This window comes from Lissotriton helveticus, chromosome 1_2 (assembly GCF_964261635.1).
Source record: "Lissotriton helveticus chromosome 1_2, aLisHel1.1, whole genome shotgun sequence".
Taxonomy (NCBI): Eukaryota; Metazoa; Chordata; class Amphibia; order Caudata; family Salamandridae; genus Lissotriton; species Lissotriton helveticus.
Genome location: NC_136058.1, coordinates 398,862,714 through 398,883,536, shown reverse-complemented (window position 1 = coordinate 398,883,536; position 20,823 = coordinate 398,862,714). Strand labels below are relative to the sequence as shown.

Genomic DNA, 20,823 nt, shown 5'->3' with positions numbered 1-20,823 from the left:
CCTGGACACGGGTGCAAGGTCTAGACAAGCTGTGAAGAGCGCCGGTTGATTTTAGAACCACGCACTTCACCAACTTATTTTCAGAGATTAGTCACGTTCTTTCTGTAGGCTAGTTAGATAGAAAAAGTGAAGCTTTGTGCCAGGCGTAGGCTAGAGAGAAATACCAATTTAAAGTAAACAGGAAAAAAAATATATAAAGAGAAGAATTAATACTTACCCATTGAATACTTCAGTTCCTGATTTCTTCGTCGCTTGGTTGACGGTGGAAGCTCCAGATGGTTCCTAAGGGAGAAGTAAGAAGAATTCAGAAGATAAAAAAGTAAGGCAGAGAGTGAACGAACAAATGAGTGAAAAAGAATAAATGAACTCACAAGAGTTAAAGGGTGCTAAAAAGTTGTTTATAATGCAGTTTACCAAAGAATAGAATACTTATATTGTAGAATAGAAGAGGAGCCAAAGCCATAGGCACTTGGGGAAGGAAATAGAGAGAGAGTAAGAAAGTGATGAAGGAAATTAGTAATGGTGTGCTTTTCTGTTACAGCGATTTCCACTCATGCTTAAAGATAGAGAGGGAATAAGAAAGGCATAAAACGGAGTACGGCAGAAAGGAAGAAGTAGAGTGGAAGAGCCAGAAGGTCAGATAGTCTCTTCTCTGTCCCATTCCCCTCCCCCCCGGCTGGGTTCGCATACTACTCCACCTACATCCATTGCCTTGCTTTTACTACTGCCAGAGGCCCAAACATTAAAGATAATCCCTTTGGATAATGGGAACACTGGACAGTTTTTAAACTTCACTTTCACATCAGTATCACTGCACACTCAGTAAATATACCTGCTCTGCTGTAATACAGACCTTGTAGCACAGCAGGGACACACTTGGTGTCACCAGGTGGGCCCGATGATGAAGCATGCCACCAACTAGGTTGGTGGATGGGGGCTTCATAAAAAGAAAGAAGCCTTTTCTTTTTATCACTAACAACATACAGTTTTGAGTCTCATATCACGTCTTGACAGACTAGTTCTCATTGATTTAACATGCCTTTGTCATGAGCCATATGGGGCTCAATGGTAACTCCGGATATTTTTCAAAAACTCGGATTACAAGCTCTTACAATAAAATACATTGCCTGGAAAGGAGCATCTCTGGGCGGTGAGAGAAGCGGCTGAGGCGGTCCACACTCCTCATACACAGAGGACACGCTAGGCCTCAACTCCGATCCCTACCGAGCAGGTTTCATCCCAGCAGGGGACAGGTCTCCACTTCTCTGCATCTCCCTGGATAGCCCTCAACCACTCTGCATCCCCCTAGACAGGCTTCACCTCCTCTGCACCCCTCCCGGATCGGGCTCAACTCCTCTGCACCCCCAGCCCAGGCACCACCTCCTCTGCAACCCCTGTGCACGCCTGACCTCCTCTGCACCCCAGGACAGGCCTTGCTTCCTCTGCACCCCTCAAGACGGGCCTCAACTCCTCTGCACCCTGAGGCAGGCCGTACCTCCTCTGCACCCCCTGCACAGGCCTCACCTCCTCTGCAATCCCAGCCCAGGAACCTGCTCCTCTTCATCCCTGGACGGACCTCACCTACTCTTAACCCCCTAGACAGGATATGCCTCACCTCCTCTTTATTATTATTATTATTATTATTTATTAAATTTATATTGCGCACAGCTACCCGTAATGGGTTTCCCGGCGCCAGGGACACCAGCACTGCACCTCCTGTGCAAGCATGACATCCTATGCACCACTGGACAGGCCTCGCCTCCTCTGCTACCCCTGGAAAGCATTCTCTTCTGCACCCCTCAGGACAGGTCTCCCCTCCTCTGTACCCCTGGACAGGCCTTGCCTCTTCTTCATTCCCCTGGACAGGCCTCAACCACTCTGCATCCCCCTGGAGAGGCTTCACCTCCTCTGCACCACTCCCAGATATGCCTCACCTCCTCTGCACCCCAGCCCAGGACAGGCACCACTGGACAGGCCTCACCTCCTCTGTACCCCCGGACAGGCATCACCTGCTGGTAACCCCCTGGTCTGGACATGCCTCACCTCCTCTGAAACCTGGACAGGCCTCACCTGCTCTGTACCCCCATGGACAAGACATGCCTCACCTCCACTGCACCCCCTGGATAGGTCTCGCCTCCTCTGCTCCCCCTGAACAGGCATCTCCTCTGCACCCCTCATGACCCGCCTCACCTCCTCTTCTCCCCCTGGACAGGTCTCACCTGCTCTCCTCCCCATGGACAGGACTCACCTCCTCTGCACCCCTAGGACAGGCCTCGCCTCCTTCGCAACCACTCCACCCCTGAAAAGGACACGCTTTACCTCCCTTGCACCCTTTGGACAAGCCTCAAATCCTCTCTACCCCCACCCCCCGACAAGCCTCACCTCCTCTGCACCCCTGAGAAAATCAACTCCCCAGCACACGTATTTAAGTAAGATGTGGTTTCCCTCTAAGTTAAAAAAAAGTACAGTAAATGAGTCACAGAATATGCACAATTATTTCTTTCTTTTGTCTTGTTCGCGTTTTATTCTGGTGTTCTCGGCCACAATCAACATTTGTTTTGTTGCTACAGGGTGTGATCTCGCGACTTTCTCAAGGCAGTGTAAAAAATAAAGGTACTGAACCATGGTCTAAATAGAAGTCACATCCTTCTCAGGCATTGGTATTATTTTTTGTAAAATTAAATACGGTCACAGTGCATATAAACTAAGGGGGTTGTCTATGTTAGGTATACAAACAATAGTAACCTAACCTTGTTGAGAAGATACATGTAAAAAAAGCATTCTAAGATACAGTATACGATGGAGAGAGCGAATCCAGATAAAACTCCAATGGCAAAATGACCTCCTTAGAGCCCTGGTGCACAAAATCCTTGGTAATTTCAAGTGTGAAAACCCGTGTCTGTGATTTGGTCCGAGTGATGGCTATCATGTCGCGTGCTCTAGTCTGGGGGTCATAAGTCCCAAACCTTAGAGCCCCAAGTGTATCAAGCATGAAGGTGAGAAATAAATACCTACCGTCCCAGTATAACTTTCTGCAAATAAAGAAGGGGTATTTTTAAACGTCTGAAAATCCATCTCTGTGAAGTTCCAGCGTGATGGATATTTCAAAGAAACCTCCTTTCAATGTGGTGTTAATTCCGACCCACACAGGGTTCCGTTCAGTATCAACGATGAGTCCAATGATGGGTCCTCTGATTCATGTGTTCTTGTTTTCTTCCAAGAATCAGATTATATATGTAAATCAAATACTATGGTCATGTTCTAGTGTGCTGAGCGTCAGAATAAACCACATGTCTGATAGTGCTCTTAATCCCCAAGTTAGCTATCAAAGCACTGCTTCAAAGCGCTCTGTTATCAGGGGATCCACTCTCAGCCGAGATCCGGCTCTATTGGGAACTCATTCTCTCGGTTGCTTCAATACGAGGCACAGAAACAGCCCCATAAAGTGTGAGGTGAACCAGGGTTCAATGTAAAGCCGTGTTTACCCGAGCCCGGCCACGCACTGCTGAAGTCTATCAAGGCCTCACTCTTGATGCAAACGCTGACAGTCACACGCGCCTGCTCTGGATAAGGAAGGGTCCTTGGGTCTATGGTCAGCCTGGATCTCACCTCGAGACCTACAGGGAGGCGTTCATTCAGGTATAAACATTCATCCAAACATTCATCCTCATGTCTCCCTCGTGCTCCCTCCGTGTCTTTGGAGCGCGATGACCCGGAAGCTCTCAAAGGACATGAAGCCTAGGATCTCGGTCTTACCTTTCTACCGTCGCAGAGTCCAGCAGAGGATCCAAACATCAGCAGAGGAGCCGGTGTGTCCAAACCCGCAACCCGAGCGCGGTGCGCGGGATCCAGATCTGTGCGGCATCAGCAGAGGAACCGGTGGATAAGACCCCCGGCCGTCGTTTTGGGTGACTTCCGGTATCCCGACAGAACAATAAACGAAGGACTACGGCAATGGAAACGGGCGCCATCTTGGAATGGGGAATCTGTTCAATGCTCGTGGTCTGTGCACGTCACAGTTGCGCATGTGCAGAGCGAAGACACTACTTCCTATCGTCGATTTAGGACCTTGCACGGGGTACAGACTGTGAACTGCCCTGAACAGATGACGCTCCGTCTCACTGCGGCTGCGCAGAGGAAGGACACTGCCCCCTCCCCATAGACGAGCCGAACCGAGGAGCTTTGCACTTAAATACATCTCCGCGGGTGCTGTGGCAGCTGTTGTCTCTCATTCATTGTGTCCCCGCGCGGACCTGCGCTGGTGCTGAGCTGTCGCCCTTTACTGTGCTGTGAACGAAAGAAAGAAATCTTTCTTACATTCTATCTGTCCTCCGCGCATGCGCAGTTGTTCATCCATCAGGCCCTCTTTAACCCGTGTTCCCCGGCGGGAGGCAGTATCTGTCCTCAGCGCATGCGCAGTTAATCCAATGTCTCTTTCATCTGCACTGTGGGAAGCGGTGTCTATCCCCAACGCATGCGCAGTTATCCATGAACAGACCCCTTTTAACCCCGCGCTCATGGTTCAGTCCTGGCCTCTGGGTCAGCAGGGAGCACAGCACCCAAACCACCCCAGGTGAGGCCCGACCCACAGCAGGGCCCTCAGCACCCAAACCACCCCAGGTGAGGCCAAGAGATACAAAGACTGTCTGCTGCTGGGAGGGACTCCAGCCTGCTGTCCGGGATTCATTTGTTGTTGTTGTTGTTGTTGATTATTTTGTCTCAACAATGCTCATTGGCCCTCGCTGCTGGAGTTGGGTCGCTCTTTTGAAGGCCTCAGCAAACGGTGACATTTGTTTCACCTGAAAAGTCTGTGATGAGAAGATGGACTTGGATCCCGTTTGTGTCTTTCACCAGAGTGAAGGGGGGCCGCCCCGCCAATCGAAAGTGAAAGAACACACTCCCAGGCAGCACCGACTGCGCCTCATTGTACCTGGGCTGGGCCTCATTGCACCTGGGCCTGCACAGCATCAACTGATGAGGCTAAAACTTCCCAAATATGTCTCAACCTCACTAGGGCCTCAGTAACCAGGCAGCAGTCAGCCAATGCCCATCAGGTAAACAAGCATTGGCATCGCCAGTAGCTCTCGCCTCTGGGACCTTATAAGCGTTTAGTTATCCAGCACAATATCCTTGGTGCAACAACATCAACTGTTGCATGGCTAAACACGTATAACATCCCAAAGGCGCGACCTATTGGCCATGCCAATGCTTGTTTTCATTGGTTCCTGTTTGAGCCTTTTAGAGATGCAAGCTTCTGTTTCGTCCTCCTGTCTAACTACTCCCGCATTTTGTTGACCTAGGTCATGGATACTCACAAACATTTTCTCGGGGGCCGCAAAGTTTGCTCTATGGTGTGACCGAGGGCCGCCCTGATGCCACAGGGGGTGTAAAGTCTGGGATGGGGAAACAAAGCATGTATATCTAGTGGCTGCCTTTAAGAATGAAGGTGTTCCTAAAGTTAAAGGCCTTGTTACTTCATTTTCCTAACTGCAATTAACCTTTAAATAAGTGTTTGCTGTATACGTACGTTTCTTTTTCATGTTAGTTCTGAGTCGAGTAAACGGCAGCCCAGTGCTGCTGCTGCCCGGGGGTCCGCATGTAAAGACCTGAAGGGCCTTATGCGGCCCCCGGGCCGTACTTTGAGTATCACTGATCTAGATCCTCCCGGCGACCACCCCAGCTACATGTGTATTTCCATGTTCTTCAAAAAGGGATCGCAGTTGAGCAGACAGGCTTGTCAAGTCTTCAAGGAAGTGTGAGTGTGACGAGGCTGGTGTATTTATTCACCACTTAACTAATCAGTCTCCTGTCCCTCCGTCCTTACGAAAGCCACAATTTGTGACACATTTGCTATTTTAAGGATTGTAATAACATCACTTTTGTATATTTAAGTCCATACAGATACTGAACACAGCTAACCGCAAGTACAAAAATGAAAAGTACAGGGGGCACGAGCCCTAAACAAAACAAAAAATAGGTTTCAAAGGGGCAGGGTTTGTTAATTAGCATAGGCAGTGTGCAGTAATGTCACAGAGAGGGACATTGCAAATCTATAATGCCTCTCTTTAATGGTAATGAACCGTCATTCATGTAATATAAGCACGCACATGAGCAGCGTATACCCTCATGTACATGAATAAAGAAGTCTTAAATGTATTTTGGTACAACAATGTGGGAGAGTTTTAATGAAACGTGGTGGAACATGTTAACATTGACTTTCATTGGGCAGAGCAAGTTTCCAGTGGGAGAAAGCTAAAATATTGTAATGCATGATATAGAATGAATATAGTGCTCTCTGAATCTGACTTGCATATCTATGTACTTTTTTTTACTGCATTGCACAGATATTCTATGCAGTAATCTATTATTATTTTCCTTTTGCATGATAGCTGTGCATTACAGTTAGCTTATAGATGCCACTTCTTCAGCTATTCACTAATGGAGAGCATTTTTATTTTGGTGCCCGTAAATATTCTATATCTCAGTGCGACCTTGATAGTTGGCAGCCCACTAGCGATTCATTTGATGTTTACGAAATACCAGGCAGTTGGGGTAAACCTGCTACTTGCTACCAAATGGGTGTTTGGACACACAACAAACTGGAACAAGCATTTGCAATGCAATTGGTCTCACATTTACGCAAGTTTGAGCTATTGGCATTGTAAATGACAATGCCTTTTATTTATGTTTTGGGTTTCAAAACATAAATAAAATGCTTTGTCATTTACAATCCCAATAGCTTAAACTCGTGTAAATGCGCTACCTGTTGCATTGCAAATGCTTGTTATCTTCAGTCTCATGGTCTTTTTAGTAACATTAGAAAACTTAAATTTGAAGCTTTTGTGTGGGCTCTTATGGCCTAGGGCGCCGTACACACAACAATACATTTCTAATTTGTTGTCAACAAAGTTTGAATTTGAATGATTCTGCCCAGGTTTAACCAAAAGCTGTCAGTTACTGAAACATTTTGCATAGTGTATTTTCCTGTCAACAAATAAACATGTGTGTGGCATAAATGCCTTAGTGCCCGCTTACTTCCTTGAAGTACTATTTTCCTTACAGTAAAGTCCCCAATTTAATTATATTCAAATGGCATTAGATTTATGGAATTCCCCCTTCGCACCCCACAACATGGATTACCTAGATACCTGTGTTTGTGGTTTGATTGCCACAGTTGTCCTTGAGGACTCCGGGTCAATGGTGAAGATGGACATATACTGTTTGAAGAAGTTATGTCCAGTGGTCCTTTTGGCAGCGGCTATAAACCACTCGCGCCTCTTTGTCCCATGCTCCACTGGCATCCCACTGATTTTTCATGGAAGATTAAATCTGCCCCTGTAAGTGTATCCCGCCCCTGGGATCTATTCAAAGCCAATGGCCTGTTCCATTAAACCACGCGAGCTACTGGGGCAGAACCCACTGATGGCCGCCGCGGTGCGTGCATCTGCGGCGTGGCGGCCGTGCTCTCAGGGCTTCTACGCGCTTGGTTTCTTGGCCTCCAGGTGTAATATTACTGTAGCACCAAGGCCGCAGGCCACGGCTCTCATTCAGTCCATTTTTTTCGTAAATGTATTGTTTGGGTGAGGGGTTAAGTTCCTCTTAATTTCCAACAGGAAGAGGACTTTTCTGCAGATGCGCCACTGAAAAATCTTTTAACGTTATTCATTGCATAGGAAATTAAGGTGGTGGACATGGTGGTGGTGGATGCGGTGGTGGTGGACATGGTGGTGGTGGTGGATGTGGTGGTGGACATAGTGGTGGTGGTAGACTTGGTGGTGGTGGACGTGGTGGTGGTGGATATGCTGGTGGTGGGGGTGGTGGTGGACATTGTGGTGGACATGGTGGTGGTGGATGTGGTGGTGATTGACGAGGTGGTGATGGATGTGGTGGTGTTGGACACAGTGGTGGTGGACGCGGTGGTGGGTGTGGTGGTGGTGGCATGGTGGTGGTGGATGTGGGGGTGGACGTGGTGGTGGACATGGTGGGTGTGGTGGTGATGACGTGGTGGTGGTAGACGTGGTGGTGGCCTCATGGTGAACGTGGTGGTGGTGGTGGACATGGTGGTGGTGGACATGGTGGTGGTGGTGGATGTGGTTGTTGTGGACGTGGTGGTGGTGGTGGATGTTATGGTGGTGGACGTGATGGTGGTGGATGTAGTGGTGGACGTGGTGGTGGACATGGTGGTGGACATGGTGTTGTTAGTGGTTGTGGTGGTGGATGTGGTGGACATGGTGGTGGTGGACATGGTGGTGGTGGACGTGGTGGTGGTAGATGTGGTGGTGGTGGACACGGTGGTGGTGGACGTGGTGGTGATGGACGTGGTGGTGGTGGACGTGATGGTGGTGGACATGGTGGTGGATGTGGTAGTGGTGGACGTGGTAGTGGTGGATGTGGTGGTGGACGTGGTGGTGGTAGTGGATGTGGTGGTAGTGGATGTGATGAAGGACGTGGTGGTGGTGGATGTGGTGGTGGTGGTAGTGGTGGTGGACGTGGTGGTGGTGGGTGTGGTGCTGGTTGACGTGGTGGTGGAGGTGGGTGTCGTGGTGGTGGTGGTGGACATGGTGGTGGTGAACGTGGTGGATGTGGTGGTGGTGCACAAGGTGGTGGTGGTGGTGGATGTGGTGGTGGTGATGGACGTGGTGGTGGATGCGGTGGTGGTGGACATGGTGGTGGTGGTGAAAGGGGTGGTGGATGGGGTGTTGGTGGATGTGGTGGTGGAGGACATGGTGGTGGACGTGGTGATGGTGGTGGACGTGGTGGTGGTGGTGGACGTGGTGGTTGGGGTGGACGTGGTGGTTGGGGTGGAGTTGGTGGTGGTGGATGTGGTGGTGGTGGACGTGGTGGTGATGGACGCAGTGGTGTTGAACGCGGTGGTGGTGGATGCGGTGGTGGATGTGGGGGTGGACGTGGTGGTGGACGTAGATGTGGTCGTGGTGGAGGCCGTGGTGGTGGTGATGGACATGGTGGTGGTGGACATGGTGTTATTGGTGGATGTGGTGGACATTGTGGTGGTGGATGTGGTGGTGGTGGACATGGTGGGGGTGGTGGTGGACAAGGAGCCTCGTATACCACACATATAATAATACAGAACAGAGCACCCTTTCGAGTGGATGACAGTGTAGGCCACATAACTTTCAAGTCAGTAACACCCCCATGCATGCACTCATCCTGCACACACTTTCCTTAAAGCGACTTCCTAGCTGGTGACCCGCATGCATGCACTCACCCTGCAAACACTTTCCTTAAAAGCGACTTCCTAGCTGGTGACCCCCATGCATACCTTCACCCTGCACACACTTTTCTTGCAATAACTTCCTAGTCGGTGACCCCCCATGCACGCACTTACCTTGCACACACTTTCCTTGCGGTGACTTCCTAGCTGGTATTCACCATGCACACACTCACCCTGCATGCACTCTCCCTGCAGGGGCTAGTGGCTACCTAGCTGGTGATCCCCTTTGCACACACTTTTGTTGCAGTGACTTCCTAATCGGCTGTGGTGACTTCCTAACTGGTGACCCCCATACACGCACTCCCCCTGCACACACTTTGTTGTAGTGACTTTCTGCAAGAAGCCTCTCTATGCACAATCTCACTGACACATTCTCTCTGATATAACGTCTGCACAATGGTTCCCGGTGCACAAGTTTCTCTGAAGACACGCGCCTTGCACGCACTTTCCATGAGGGGTGTCACAGCGATATATATACCGCCAGCGCGTTTTCAGGCCATCGGTGACGTATCACGCACTGCTGGCAGACAGTTGTTTTCAGACACTTCCTGCACTCACAGTCCCCTCACAATCACGCTGCACACACCTTCAACGAGCAGCCCTTCATCGCTGCACACAGCCCTCCAGCAGACAGTCATTACACACACTGGTTCACCCTCTCCTTGCTTCCTCACCACCTGCACGGATGCAACCTTCACTCGGTGATTCCATACACTCACTATCACCCGTGCACACATCCACTCTCCCCACAGTGACTTCTTGCAGTGTGCGCCCTATTCACACCTCAACCACACGCGTGCACACACAGTCCCGGTAGACAGGGACTTCCCCTCCCATACAAACTCACTCCTTTCAAGATCTCACTATGACAGCTCACTACCAGACGCGCACCTCTGATCACTCCCAGAGTTACACCTTCAACCAGTGACGCTCTGATCGGCCTCACTCCGTGGGGCATCCAATCTCACACCAGAGGGCGCCCGTTTACACACTTATCACACTATCTGCTCCATCCTTTTGTTGTTGTTAGCCACTGCCATGGCACTCACTGTGGTAGTGCCCCCAGCCTCCCCTCTTCAATGCCCTCGATGAAGTCTGCAGCGACCCCCTCTCGTGCACAGCTCCCAGGTACACGTCAGTGTCCTTCTCCCACCAGCAATGTCCCCTCTCCCCCCTTGCAGGGCATCCCTTGCCCCTGCAGCCCATGTCCCCGAACCCTGTGTTACCCTTCTAACCCCCGAATTACTGCGTGTCTACTACAGTGCCCTTTCGCTCCCTCTTCAGCACATCTGTTACCCCCACCAGGCCCTCTCTCGCTTAAGCTGTGCAGCTTTCACACCACCTGGAGTTCTTTCTCACCTCTAGCAGAGCCCCTCTCACCCTTAGTAGCGACACTCTCATCCCCAGCTGCACCCATCACAGCATGCTCTCACCACCCCACAGCGCCCCTCACACCCTCGCAGCACCCATCACACCCTCGCAGCGCCCATCACACCCTCGCAGCACCCATCACACCCTCGCAGCACCCATTACACCCTTGCAGCGTGCTCTCACACCAGCTACAGTTCTCTCACCTCTCGCAGCCCCCTCTAACCCTTAGCAGCCCCCCTCAAGCTTTGAAGCCATCGATGTTGCATATTTATCTTATGCAACTAACAACCATTGACAAAGCCAATAGTCCTGGCTTGTAGTAGATGTAATGTTACTTGTTGTTTATGGATGGAATGGCGAAGCAGCAAAATACCAGTGGGGCGACACACTATGCCGAGCATGGATTTTCAGTTTGGGTTTTTAAGCCACGCCCTTCATTACATCGACCACGTCCCTCTGGGAGCCATCACAAGGTTTTTCATTCCACTTAAAGCCCTTCCTCCGGTATAGTGACTTCCTGCTGAACAGGGAGAACAAGTTCACTCAGACTTGGCAGTCAGCTCCAGAGAAACTAATCCATGCCCGGGCCCCTCATCCATTGGCACCTTGTGATTCTTACAGCGTTACAGTTCATATCTCATGCCCCTTATTGGATTTTGTCATTTTGTTCAATACATTTTACTTTTTTTTTCTATTTTGGTTTGGGTTTTTTATTGTTTTGCATTTTGACTTTTACTTTTTTGGTTTCTGCATACATATTTTACATATTACCTTAAGTTAAGCCTGCCTGTTCCGTGCTTAGGTACCAGGGGGTTGATCCTAGGTTAATTGAATGGCTTTGAAAGTTCATTCTGACAACGGTTGTGATTGTTCCTCATCCACCGTAAATAATAATTCAGTTTCTTACAGAAACTATCTGAAATTATCTGCAAAACAGGCAGGAGACAACCTACCAGGCTTGAAGCACCCTGTGGACAAACTGGAATATGGGAATAGTATTGTGTGGCAATAGAATCTCTAAAGAAATTCAGCTTGGAGATGAACCAAGAATAACGCTTGAATGTCACAACTTTTTAAAACAAGGTAGTCAGGAAAGTGTGGCGAATATACTGCAGCTCTTTGCATTTTGACAGCCCCAAGCAAATTTGAGAACAGAGTGGATGTATGTAGCAGAGACAAGTCTGTTCACCCAATGTGAGTGGTGAGATCCGCTTTGCTGGTCTGCCTGAAGTTATGATGCTGCTGACAGTAGCCTGTCTGCTAATAGCGATGGCGTGACTGGTGGATCTATGAAGCCAAATAAGAGAAAGTTATCTTCCGACACCACAGTCTTCGTGACTGAGACCAGTAATACTGAAGACTCTGAAACTCACAGCAGTAATTTCTCCTTTCAGAGCGTTATTGCTGCAGATGGAGTGAAGCCCAGAAGTAAGCACATTACTAAGGTACCAACAAAGTTTAATATTGTTCATTTGTATTAACTGTTTCTCTTTTGCAGCTTTTGGAAATGCATTTCCTAGTTTTGTTGCTTTTTGGTTATTTTATTATTGTAGGCTGTTATCTTCGGTTTAAAGGGAAAGATGTTGTAGTGTGTGACTGTGGCGTGGGATCAAGAAGAGACCTAAGACCAGTTCGGGGTAGGCAAGGTTTTATTTTGGAGAACGTATTTTTATGGCGGGTTGTCAAGGTGTCTCTCTGAAAAGCTCTGGGGTCCGTGATGGCGCCTGGTTATGGTCTTGTTTCCAGATGGTTAAGAAGCAGACTTCAGGGGATGTTCCGTTCTTCCTAACTCCTCGTTGAACTCCGCCAGGGAAAAGAAACAGGTACAGATCATCAGGATATGTACTCTATCTGGACTCTCCCACAGGGAACTGGGCAAGTGCAGGGGACACCCGTGCTAAGGTGCTAAACACTTTATTAAACGTGCGAGGGTGCAGAGGCGTGATTACTGGTGAGGAGGGGTATATTTACACGGTGACGACAAAGAAAGGTTGGGCAGATATTCTGGCGCACTTGCGGCTACGGTTTAGAAGAACCCCGTCTTCCTACCCAGCCCGCCAAATGCTGCCGTACCTGTTGTAGCCACACTCCTCCCTCGGGAGTGTGGCACGGCGATTCACGGATCCGGTGGCCTCCTGGCTTACTCCTGTCATCCTCGGGTTCGCCTCCAACAGCTCCGTTCTCTGCTCCTCCGGGCCGCTCTCCCACTCTCGATCCTTGGTCGGTGACGTCACAAGCCAGGACATCTTCTTCCGCGTTTTTACCCACTAGGAATCCTGCGTCGTCATTAGGGGTGGAGCTGCGTACCCGTGTGTCTTCCAGTTAAAGGGGCCGTCATCCAATTCGTCGGCTAGTTCCCAGGAACAGGATTCTCCCCTGTTCCAGTCATGCTGATAATGAGGCAGAGCGGGGGAGGACGTCAGTTCACTACGCCACCACTCAACATTATCCGGTTCTTTTCCTCCCGTCCCCTGCCCAGTGTTACATTCCTCCCCCCTGGTTTCTGCCGATTGGGAAAAATTAATTGTCTGGATAGGAAATCAGCGTTTCCATTCTCAGTGCCCTTTCGATGTTGTATTGAAAAAGAAAAAGGTTGTAGAAAAAGGAACCACCTGAGTACTCTAGGGTTATGGGCTTTGGTCCTATTCATCCATTGTAGCAGGTCGTGATCTGTATAAAGTACAAAATGCTTGCCTTCTAGGTAGTACTTTAATTTCTCCACCGCCCACCTTATCACCAGGCATTCTCTTTCGATCGTGGGATATTTGCACTCCCTAGGATGTAGTTTCCGGCTAATGTAGAGGATCGTATGTTCTAATCCGTCTTTTCCTATTTGGTACAATACAGCTCCTAAGCCCATGTCCGAAGCATCCGTGGCTAAAGAGAAAGGTTTACTGAAGTTGGGAGGTATCAAAATTGGGCTTGTAGTGATGGCCACTTTAAGGGTCTTAAAGGCTTGTTTAGCCTCCTCCGAAGGATTTAGGATGGAGGAGTTTTAATGTCCTTTCTTAAAAGGTCTGTGAGCGGAGCTGCTCTCACTGCGAAGTTGTCTATAAATCTCCTGTAATAGCCTATAAGGCCTAGAAAGGCTCGTATCTCTCTCTTTGTTTTGGGGAAGGGAGTATTCATGATGGCTTTTACTTTTTCCTCTTTAGGGGCTATAACACCTTCCCCCAACATATACCCCAGGTATTTAACCTTGGAGTATGCCGCTCTAGATTTTTTTAAGTTAATGTGTAACCCTGCCTTGTGTAGGGCTTCCAGAATAGCTGTTAAGTGTGTTAAGTGGTCTGACCAGGTATTGCTGAAAATTACAATGTCGTCAAGATAGACGGAACAGAAGGAGGAAAAGGGGTGTAGGATGGTATTCATCAACCTCTGGAAGGTCACAGGCGCTCCATGTAGCCCAAAGGGCAAGACGTTGAACTCATATAGGCCCTCCTCTGTTGCAAAGGCAGTCTTTCGTTTATTTTCTTCCCTAAGTGGTACCTGCCAGTACCCCTTAGTGAGGTCTAGCGTGGTAATAAACTAAGCTTCGCCTATCCTTTCTATTAAATCATCCACCCGGGAAATGGGATAGGCATCAAAGGAGGAGATGTTATTTAAAGCTCTAAAGTCCATACAGAACCGGGTCGTCCCGTCCGGTTTAGGAATCATTACAATAGGGGACGACCAGTTACTTCTAGATGGACGGATAACCCCCAACTTGAACATGTCCTGTACTTCCTTTTTTATATCCTGTCGTCGTGCTGCCGGCACCCTGTAGGGTTTTTGTTTAATACATTTCCCTGGTTCTGTTTCTATTTTGTGCTCTATCAAATGTGTTCGTCCTGGCAGGTCCGAAAACATTGGAGAGAAGGGATGTAAGGTGTTTTGGAGCTCAGTTTTCTGGGTGTATGTAAGTTCTTCATTAACAGGCAGTTGTTCTAAGGTGCTCTGCTCTGACCCAGTAGGGATTCCGAATTGAGCTACCGTGGGTATCAGACCTATCCATTTTTTTATTAGATTGATGTGAAAGGTCTGCCTCCTCGAAGGGGAGATCTGGACCCTGTAAGTGGTTCTCCCTATGGTGTCTACTATGGGATAGGGACCCAGCCATTCACTCCTGAATTTATTAGTGGAGGAGGGTAAACACACTAAAACCCAGTCTCCCTTTTCTAGGGTTCTCCATTTCTTGCCTTTGTCATAATATTTCTTTTGCCTGTTCTGGCTATTTTCTAAAGAAGAGTATGCCAAATCTCTCAGTTTGCTGAGCTTGGACTTCAGCTGTTGAGTATACTCTAGTAGGGTTTTCTGTTCGTGGTGTTTCTCTTGTTCCCAAGTGTCCTTCGTTATTTCCAAGAGGGACCGAGTTTGTCGGCCGTACAGCAGTTTAAAGGCTGAGCAACCTAAACTACTTTGTACCTGGGCCCTCAGTACATATAGTGCTAACGGTAGGACTTGGTCCCAGTCTTTGTGTTCAATAGAGAGCATTTTTTTAGGGTTGTTTTTAAGGTCCTGTTGTACCTTTCTACCAACACATCCGTTTGGGGTGGTAGGCTGAGGTTTTTATGTGAGACAAATCTAGCAATTTACAGACTTCCTTCATCAGTTGAGGTGCCGGGTTTTTAGGAACCCGGTGGTGCCAGGGGACAACACCCGAAGACCTCTGAGTTCTCCCTTGTTCCGGACCACAGAAACAATGAGTCTTCTAGTCGCAGTCAGAGATCAAGTTTTATTGGTAGCTACCAAGTAACACGTGTCCTAGAAGCACGACAAACACGGGTCATGTATTCTCAGGAGACTGTACGTGTTCGTTTTTACAGAACCAGTCTTCTCCTTTTATACAGAAATAATGGCTTCAAGCAAGAATTCTTGAGTTTATGATATGGCTGTAAACATATTTCTGTAATAATACAAAGTGCAGCGTCACGTAAGCAAACCCACATTTTAGATGTCCAGTTCGTGACAGATTACCCAGCAAGATCCGGGACTCCCATCAGATATCGATGAAACACCAATAAAGGCAGGTACCACCCAGTCATAAAACTGGCCATAAAGAAGAAGTATGGACAGGTGCATGTTTGTAGAAAGCATGTTCTGTATGGGGTGAATGGTTTGTGGAATGTTATGTGTCGATAGTATCGTGTTCGGCCACTGGGCGGGGAGCCGCCCAAACAGGTTTGGCTTAAGGCAATGGAGTCAGTTTGGACAGGTCAGGGGGAAGCCAGGGAAGGTGGACGTGTCCTTTTGGATCAAGCTCGACCTTTAATTGACTTAACATGAGGGCAAGACGTAAGATGGATGCCGTTCACAAAATGGAGTCTAAGGGATGGGGACGGAAACTACGATTTAGGGGTGTTGGCTACCCTCGATTGTCACGCAAATACATAGGAGTGATGTCCTAATCATTATCGGTTCACGGACACTAAATTCGTCATGGTACGTTGATATTTTGTGACACGGGTATTGGACCTCGATATTGGGATAACAATAGGGTCCAGATTTTCAGAACCACAGACCCTCCTTTTGCCCTTATGTAAGGCAATAACTCATGTTAATCCGAGTCCAAATCTGTATGAAGGAATTCGTGGAGATGCTGCTGTAACATCATCCTGTTGCTTAGTTCGTCCCTTGACGCAGGCTTCCGTACACATGAAGTAGCACAGAGGCCACAGAGTGCAGGGGCGCACTGGATACATAGGCAGAACATAAACAGAAGTGTTAAGATCATCCCAATGAAGATTAGCGTTTTCCATCCCCAGGCAGCGATCAGTCCCCAGAACCACCCTAGCAAGGACCAGTCCCCTTTCTCAACGTGAAGGGAACCAGATATTTCATGTAGTTTAGAGATGGCCTGGTATACTGTCGGTGCATTATCAGGGATGAATATGCAACAACTGGATTGGATGACTCTACACACACCACCACGATCGGCGAGTATGATATCAAGGGCAATTCGGTTCTGAAGGGTCATAAGTCGATCCGTCTGAAGCTCGGTTGTCAAATTGCCAAGTGCTCCGGCCGTTGTAGTCACGGCGGATTCAACTATCCTTGCTAACTGGCGAATATTCCTGCTGTTCACCATAGGCCCCCAAAAGGGCAGAAAACCTTTTGTGAAGTCAGCGAATTCCTGACCCGCGGTGTCGTCTTTACTCACGACACCTCTAGCTGTCCTTGTCCGATGGTAATCTGCTCGGGCCGTGTAGGTAGGAGGCAGCAGAAATGAGATGAAGCACGTGCCTGAGAAGTCAGGGGGTAACCATGTATAGGCTTGGTCGTGGCAGACGAAATACGTGCCTTTGGCTGCTAAGAGTATAGGGGGAGTTCGGGAGGCGAGCACATATGTTTCTGTGCAAATGCTCTTTCCTAACTGTGCAGTGGGATCTCTACCAATACCTTGTAAACATAGGTGACCTCGGTGGGGCACTATCCAAACTGGGCGGGATTTCTTTGCTGCCTGGCTCTTGATCAGGTAAACGCCATGTTTGGTTACGTTCCAACGAGTGTATGGGGTCAGTTCATCTTTGGGGATAGTCATATATGTGTCGAACTCTCTACTCATATTTCTTATCCCTGCTATTAGTGCCTTGTTACTGGAATCGCTTTCAGTGGAACGGGTCGGGTATGGTTCTAGGGCGAATAGAAACATGGTCTGAAAAGCCCACAGAGAACCATAATAACTAAATGGCAGGATGAAGTAATGGATACCCTTATCCGTCGTGTGCGGCATGAGTCCGCATATCCAACAGTTTGATGTGTTCATTATAGACTGGTGTTGGTGTAGGAGTTGGATGAAAGAGTTATTTACAAATTCGAGCCTTCTGGCAGACTCGTGTTCAGGTAGAGGGTGAAAAGAATGTGGTGAGAGAGTGGGAGAAGGCGTCGGCAGAGTGTCATTTGAGAGTAGGGAAACTTGAAATACGAATAGAGCATAACCAATCAAAAGCATCACAGTGCTACACAGCATTAGAACACATATTATTAAAAATCTTTTCTTGGACAGTATAGTACACAATTGTTTTTCAAAGTTCGTAAGCTTGACAGGTCTCTCTACCCATGGAAACTCCATCCTCTACTTGCTGCCCGCGGTGGTAGGTTGATTCTGCCAGGGAGCGCGCTCCGTTCGGTCCGGGGTGACTCCCTCGGACCAACCAGAACCGTGGACCTAGAACTTCCTTGGTTGCACTCCCTACACTTCAACCGCGACCCTAGCAGCGGAACCGGATGGCGGTTCGAAAATCAAAAAATGAGCTAGTTCCCTGGGACGAGAGAGCTGGAAGATAAAAATAGTTCTTGGGGGAAAAGGGAAATCACATTAGATCAAGGTTTTATTAGTCCCTGGGGCTGGATCTCAGGTTGTATCGTCGCTTCTCAGGTACGGTGTGGTCTTTAAACAATGTCTCAGGTTCGGTAGTGTCCAATTGCATAGATGGTGACACACGTCCTTGCAAAATACGATCACTCTCCTTTTCGGTACCAGTCTCTTTTAAACGTGCATCGCTGAAAGGGATGAAACGAGGTACGGAATCAGTCTTAGAGTCGGCAAGTCCTTTATCGACCCACCGGTCGTACGGAAGGGGCAGAGGGACCCGTTTGCAATGGGTCCCATGCACCCAGTTCTTTTTGCCGTCCACCCGAACCGCTGATCTCGTGGAAAGAAGTACCTGGTATGGTCCGGTCCACCTCGGCTGTCCGTTGTTGGTGCGCTGGAAGTTCCGCACCAATACCCACGTACCGGGTTTGATTGTATGACCTGGATCGTCAGAGGCTGGCGGAGAGGAACTGTGAACCTGTTGGTGTAAAACACGTAATTTAGCTGTCAATTCGCACAAATAATCAAGCAGTACGGGGTGTTCTATTTCACGGAGTTTCTTTGGTCTTGGCACGCCCCAGACGTTGGCTGGGCGGCCAAACACGATCTCGTGGGGGCTAAGACCTAATCTGGAATGGACGGTCATCCTAGTTGACAAGAGTGCTAGGGGCAAGGCGTCAGGCCATTTAAGACCTGTACTGGCTTGGATCTTGGCTAGCTTGAGTTTCAAAGTGCCATTGTAACACTCTACTAATCCAGCTGATTGGGGGTGATTTGCAGCGTGGAATTTCTGGTGTATGCCTAGACACTCACACACTCTCTTCATCACTCGTCCTATGAATTCACTTCCATTATCACTCCAGACAATTCTAGGCATACCGAATCTCGGGAAGAACTCTTTGACAAGGGCTTTGGCAGTTGTCATAGCAGTATTGTCTTTAAGGGGGTACGCTTCCACCCACCTTGAAAAAGCGCAAACAACAACGAGCACATACTTTAGATTGTTGCACCTTTCCATGTGAATGAAATCGAGCTGCAAAACCTCGAACGGATACGTAGGAGGCGCAAAGTGACCAGCTGGAGTTGGAGTTCCTTTACCGGGATTGTGTTTTAGGCATATCATACAGTTTCTGACCATATTTTCTGCATATTTTGGGATATTGCTATTCTGCCATACTGGGGCCAATAGCTTACATATTCCTTTCGAACTGATGTGTGCCATGCCGTGAGCCATTGTTACTACTGCAAGTACGTATGCATTAGGTAGTAGCCATCGCTGGTGTTCCGATAATTCGACCCAACAACCATTCGCATCCAATCTACCCTTACTTTCTCTCCATTCATTCAACTCATTCTCAGTTGCCTCAGCTTGTATGCATTTTACGCTTTCAATGGTGTCCTCACACATTCCCACATCAGTAGTACATCTAGCGGGACCCGCAACATACGTTCGACTCATCGTGTCCCTTGCGGTCTCTTTCGCAACATCGTCTGCAAATGCATTCCCGCGGCCAATATCGTCTTGAATTTTCTTGTGTGCACTGCATTTCATAATGGCAACTTCTAGTGGCATGGTCAGTGACTCAAGGAGCTCATTAACTAGCTGACCATGTTGTATCTTTGCACCATGTGAGGTAAGGAAACCACGTTCACGCCATAATCTCCCAAAACTGTGAGCCACGCCAAAGGCGTATTGGCTGTCCGTGTACACATTCACTCGTTTTCCTTTTGCTAACACGCATGCTCTGGTAAGTGCAATAATTTCCGCAGCTTGTGCAGAGTTGTGGGAAATACGTGCGGTCTCTATAATGGTGTGTAATGTTGTTACAGCATATGCGGCAGTCGTATCACCATTCGGTAACTTGAAACATGAACCGTCAACCCATAAAGTATCATTGCATTCAGGAAAGGGAGTGTCCTGTAAGTCTACTCTCCCTTTTGTCTCTTCTTCTGTCCTAAAGCAGCAGTCATGTTTATCACTCTTGTCTGTTCCTGTCGGAATGGGTAATAACGTTGCGGGATTCAGTGTATCACACCTCTTTATGTGGATGTGGCTTGCTAGCAACGTCAGTTCGTAACTGGATAGTCGAGCGCTAGTAAGGTGTTGTGTCTTCGTCCTGTTTAGTAAAATGTCTACTGCGTGCGGAACCATAACGATCAGAGTATTATTCATGACTAATCCAGCGGATTGTCGAATGCAGACAGCTGCTGCGGCGGTAGCCCTCAGACAACTTGGTAGTGCCTTAGCCACAGGATCCAGAGTTGCCGAAAAATACGCGCATGGGCGCTGTCTGTTCCCAAAATGTTGTGTTAAGACTGATAATGCACAACCTTCCTTCTCATGGACATATAATGTAAAAGGCTTACTGTAGTTGGGGTTTCCCAACACAGGGGCTGAACACAATGCATCACGCAACTTGTGAAAACTCGTCTGACAATCTTCAGACCAGGGCATAGGATTGGGCGTATCTTTACGGAGTAGTGCCAGCAAGGGTTTAGCTAGCAGTGAGAAATTCGGTATCCATTGTCTACAGTACGATGTAATGCCCCAAAAAGCTCGAACTTCTCTCTGTGTCCTTGGGGCACTTAGTTCTGCAATTGCCTGTATTCTTTCTAGTGTCAGTCTCCTTCCCTCCTTCGACAAGACGTGACCTAAGTAGGTTACTTCTTGTCGGCAAAATTGTAGTTTGGAAAGGGAGACTTTGTGCTTCATGTCACATAAGTGATGCAATAATGATAACGTAGCTTTCTTGCAAATTTCTTCAGTGTCCGCAGCGATCAGCAGATCGTCTACGTACTGAATCAGAGTTGAACCACTTTGTAGAACAATCGTGTCTAGTTGTGTTTTCAGGGCCTGACTGAATATGGATGGACTTTCGCAGTAACCTTGAGGAGCGCACTTGAAGCGGAAGCTTCGTCCTCCTAA

The 20,823-nt window shown here is 48.4% G+C and overlaps 1 protein-coding gene across 1 annotated transcript in view; it reads left to right on the top strand.

Moving 5' to 3' along the window:
- Window positions 1–4,486: 4,486 nt before the first annotated feature.
- Window positions 4,487–20,823, top strand: part of LOC144806386 (uncharacterized) — a 64,603-nt gene continuing 48,266 nt past the window's right edge. Inside the window, exons 1-2 of the mRNA XM_078672753.1 lie at window positions 4,487–4,620; window positions 11,998–12,048. The gene's annotated coding sequence lies outside the window, so the exon portion shown is untranslated. The remainder of the gene's footprint in view (window positions 4,621–11,997; window positions 12,049–20,823) is intronic.